Below are 5,000 nucleotides of genomic sequence, written 5' to 3'. Positions count from 1 at the left end.
ATAGTAATGAAGAATAAAGGATGTGCGAGAAACGGGACTGTGGCCGCTCCCAAGGTCGCTGGGACTTTCGCCGGACGCCCGGGCGCGCGCGCGCATGCACCTTGGCGGTCCTGCTCGCTGTTGTCATATAAAGTACCTTATTTTTCCACGGTAGCTTTAAGGCCACAGTCCCGCGTCTTCATTCCGTTATTTATTCTCTTCTTTTCTCTTCTCTCCTCTCCTCTTCCCTTCTCCCTTTCTCTTTCTCTTTCTCTTTCTCCGACCTCGTGTATGCTGAATACGATTGACGTGTTGTGACTGACCATGGTGACCAAGTTGCGTCCTCCTGCGTGGCGGACTGTTCGACCCTCGTCTCAGCGGCGGAAGCATGAAGTCTGCATTCCCCGTTCATTATGCTTACGTTTCTTCTCTCTATGCTGTCCTTTTGTATGCTGAACTTCGCCCAAGTCATGTATTTACATTCTGATGAAATATTCCTATGTATTTGCTTCCTGAAAAATATACCCCTGTCTCCAGTCATAATATACTTTATATATCTATAGATGCATTCCCTAGGGACGTGTGAATATATATTCTTTAGGATGTGTGTTTTATGTGTTTTTTCTGATTTTATGTATATGTTTGAATATTTTGATGGGTGCACCGAAACTGTGTGAAAGCCAAGGTTATGTGGTTGATGCGTGCTTGTCGATACCTCTTAACGTCTAGAGGAAAACGTTGCATATCTTAATTTTCGTGATGAGTTTGAATGGCGATTGAAATGTCATGGCTCTGCATGGCCACGGCTTGCCAGCGCATGTAGTACCTATTGTCAGCATCTTCGCCCCGTCGCCTTTTTCTGTGTGTGCCCCCCCCCCCCCCCCCTTCTTTCCCATCGACGCGGATTCCCTCCTTGCAAGATATGTCCCGCTTCCTCTCACCCCTGTCTTCTCACGGGACTGTTTGCACGGCTCACGTATGAACGTTAGTTTGTCTTCATGAATATTGAACATCGCACTTCAAGTGTTTTTGCTTCCATTCTTTCCCACTAGGTTTTGGTGTTAACGTATCTTGTTATGTTTCCATTAAAAACAAGGCACCCTTCATGTACATCATCTCGTCACTGCGTCAGTTTATTACTGCTAATATTATTGTTGTTATATATTTTAGAGTACCCAGTGCCGCCTTCTCAGTACTGTTATGGGTAATGAAATGAGGTAAATAATACATGCACATACCATGCAACCACAAATACAGTGTTGTCTAGTCTAAAACTGTCCGTATTCTGGAAGGATGATCACAACGGTGAAAAGAAATCAGACATGTATGGCGGACGAGAGAGGATGCGTCAGTCCGTTTAAAGACCATATCGTGTGTCATTGTAGTCGGGAAACTAATGTTGATTCGTTTTAGGATGCCTCGCTGCCTGAAGGGGTTACAGTTACAGTGTATTGTAAAAAATGAATTTCCGACCGGGTGTTTCGAATACATGTCACTCCCTTTGCCTCGATCTTGAGATTATTGCTTATCTAGTCAATCAGCCATGGGGAGAAATAAACTAAGGAAGCGGCAACCCGTGATTCGGCTGCAGTTATGGGCGCAGTAGAGCAGAAAGGGCAGAGTTGTCCGCCAGCAGTGGTCCTCCGGCCGTGCATGTGGCGTGTGCGTCCGGCGCTGCTGGCCACGTGGGGAGCGGGGCGAGGGGGGAGGTGCATTAGCCCTGCGTCTGTTCAGCGCAGGTGTACAGACGAGCGATTGTCCGTGGGATTGCAAGAGGTCAACATTAGTTCAGATCGAAAAATAGTGCAGGGTACAAGCAAACTTTACTGCGTGACAAGTGTAGACTAGTACATGAATTCTTCATATTTCATGGCCAATCATATCAGATTTGGGTGAAAATGAAAACGGCCATCAAATAAGAATAAAAGCTTCTAGAAGTTACCATTACAAGTTTTGAGCATTCATGTAGTTTGAATCGGTTGCACAAATTGTGGGAATGACGCGGCGGGTGGCAGTGCGGGATCCGCGACGGGTACTGGCGAGTCGCGTTTGAAAGCTGACGTGCGTGCGTGTGTGTGTGTTGCCGTGTCTGCCAGACGCCCCACCTCCCACCGCCCACCTCGCATCCCGCAGACCCGCGCCACTCTGTAACAGCGCCAGCTTATCGTGGTGCGATTTGATCTGGGAAGGGGCACGCGGGGGCAGGTCCCCGGTCCACGCTGTGCGCGGCGCTCCCGTCTAAAGTTATGGGAAGGGCGTTTCTTAGACCAAACGACCCGGCGTTCGAAAGTCAGGTGCTGCGGGTGAGAATGCACCGAGTTTAGTGCCCGCGGCGGGCGCGAGGGCGTGCCGAGGTGTCATACACGAGACTCCATCATTACCCTTCGCCGAATGCCGACTCCTAGCGTACTGTTCGAACAGTGCAAGGCCAACCCCTCAGGGTTAATCCTGCATGACCCGCCCGCGCCGAGGAGGCAGGTCGCCTGAAATCCGTTACTGGTCGGGAATTGAAGCAATTAAGCGTCAGGCAGGGATGGATTCAGGTTTCAATTTAAGCCTCGTAACCGTCTTGGCGGCGAAGGTGGCTGTGTTTGCTTGCGGGCTCTGTGAGGTTGATTAAAACACAATGCACGTCTGTGGCCACCTGTCCATACAAGGCAGGAGCCCCCTCCTCCCGTGGCCCAAGGCCAGCATAGGACTTTCAGTGTGACTGGCATACTGGCTGCATTTTGAATCAAGGGCCGTTATGAAGCGCGGCCCGGGTGCTCGCTGCACCTGCCTCAGGACGGGGGGGATGGGGGGTATCTTGAAGAGCTTCTTGCCCCAGAGGAGCGGCGGCGGCGCGGGCGGGCTCGCTTCGCCTCGGCCCCGGCACGCCGTGAATGTGCATATTCAAGCAAGCAGTGACTAGGGAAAGCAGCCCAGCCGGCCGAACATGCGGCAGGATCATGCTGAGCTGCCCATCATCGCAATGGCTCTTGGGTCTACTGGTCCCTCCCCCGCGCGAAGTGCTTGTCATGCGGGCGCGAATTTCCGAAATAAAGCGCCGTGGTCGTGCTGTCTTTGTTTTAAGCAGTGTATAGGAGGCCACAGGCGTAAGGCGAGGGAACCTGTAGGCTTGCGATTGAGGGAACCCGGTAACATGTCTCGCGGCGACCCAGTCATGCACGAGTGAGTCGTGGCAGGCAGGTCCGCCTCACGTCTACGGCATTTCTTATCGCTGGGCAGAGTAGCTTGTCATGGCAATTCAACCGCTTTGGCAACACTTCTAACATTTGAATTTGTCTGCACTGCCTGGCCGCCGCGCGCTGTGGGCAGGGCGACGTACACTCAAGGTGTCCCTCGGGGTGCCTCGGCCTTGGAGGATTTCCTTGAAGGACAAGTTCAAAATGCTCTTTCTTGCCCTGCAAGCCTTTGGTTTCGGACATGCTGCCTCTTCGGTTTTCATTTGGCCGTCAGCAGTGATCGCCCTCTTCCTCTTTTCCTTTTCTCAATGGGCTATGATACTTTGTCATTTTAATTCAGTCTTTTTGCTATTGTTTTTGTTGTATGCAGATCACTCCCTTGCTCTCTCTGCCCTCCCCGCCATATTCTGTTTATGCATGCTCCTAACCGTTCTCCCTCCTACGTGTCCTCCACACATTTCGGCCCTGCTCATTCTCTCCGTTTCACATCTGCGTCGTGGGTGCGGTGTTCGTGCCCCCCCCCCCCCCCCCTCACCCATGTGTCCTGTTTACCCCGCGCGTGTGGCTGTGAGCGAGAGAGGAATACATTGAGTAATGACCTATTTCTGTGTTCGGTGCGGCTTCACGGCGAGTGAGTGCGTAGTGTTGTGCAGGAAATAACACTGCACAATTTCTTACATGTAGATGTCTGCGTTCGTGAATGTTGAATTATTGTAATATGTAGTTTCCAGTGAACGTTTATTTAATGTATATAGTGCTAGCTGTGACCAAATGAAGTGTGATAGTTTCATTCTATGCGTGTCTTTGCCCGCTGAAGCAAGATCATGAGCCGCCCTGTGTAGGGCACAAGTGTTTGGATTATGTAAATGTCTGTTTTCGCGCGTGCGTGTTTGTCTATCCTGTAATCAAGGTCGCATGCAAGTAAGAGTGTCGGCGTCACCCCCAGTGTTTGTTGGTCTTGTTTGCCCCAAGTCAGTAACGTGTAAGTGAAACGGATATGCCCCCCCCCCCCCCTAATGACTCCCGTGGCAAGGTCGTGTGACGCGCGCCTTCCGGGAGACGGGCCTCTGTTCGTGTGATTTAATGCGCATTGAGAGAGTGGCTTTATTCATGTGATTTGTCTGCGGACGTTTGTCGAAATGAGAACGCCGAGTGATGTGGCCCGGAATGAGGATCCATTCGTCGTGACTGAGTGTGAGGCAGAGTGAGTGGCAGTGCGCGTGGTTACGAGGCTGAGAGCGAGTCGGCGATGGAGCTTGGGGTGTCTAGAGAGATCAAGAAAGTGACGCGATTTCTCGTGGTAATATACGTGACTTAATGACAATATATATGACGCGGCAAGTGACGCCGTGTCCCCGACTCCCTCTTTCATCCCTGTTCCTCCTCTCCCTCCGGTATCGGAAGGCCACTCGAGGGCTGGCGTCAGTTCATGGCAACGTGGCTGATGCTGCGATTGCAATTAGAATCCCAGAATCCGTAGAGAGACTGGAGCGGCCCCGCGCCCGAGTTCCCTGCCCGCCAAGTAGGGCAGGAGACGGGGAGCCGCTTGGCGGGGCCGCGGCAGGAGGGATCGCCGTTGTATCACTGACCCATTTCGTCTCCCAAGTTAAATGTATGATATTTTTTTCTTGATAATAGCTACTGATGACTGTATAAGCAAGTGACTGGCCAAAGTCCTGTACAAATTGTAATATAAATTCACGGTTATAATTAATAATGATGCTTATGTAAATAGATATTTTCCTGTATATATGTGTTTCATTTCTTCGAGAATTCCCTTTAGCGCACTGGTGAAATTTTCCACGAAGTTTGTGAAAAAATGTAGAATATACTTGT

General features: G+C 50.9%; 1 protein-coding gene across 1 annotated transcript in view; it reads left to right on the top strand.

Annotated features, from left to right (window-relative positions):
- The window catches only part of LOC125036930 (putative protein TPRXL), a 13,387-nt gene extending 8,475 nt beyond the window's left edge, over positions 1-4,912 (top strand). The window contains exon 4 of the mRNA XM_047629888.1: positions 1-4,912. This exon is cut by the window's left edge and continues 1,619 nt beyond it. The gene's annotated coding sequence lies outside the window, so the exon portion shown is untranslated.
- Positions 4,913-5,000: the final 88 nt, after the last annotated feature.

The sequence above is a fragment of the Penaeus chinensis genome, chromosome 22 (genome assembly GCF_019202785.1).
Source record: "Penaeus chinensis breed Huanghai No. 1 chromosome 22, ASM1920278v2, whole genome shotgun sequence".
In the NCBI taxonomy this organism is placed as follows: Eukaryota; Metazoa; Arthropoda; class Malacostraca; order Decapoda; family Penaeidae; genus Penaeus; species Penaeus chinensis.
The sequence above is the reverse complement of the archived record's forward strand: the minus strand, read 5'-3'. Positions and strand labels throughout refer to the sequence as shown.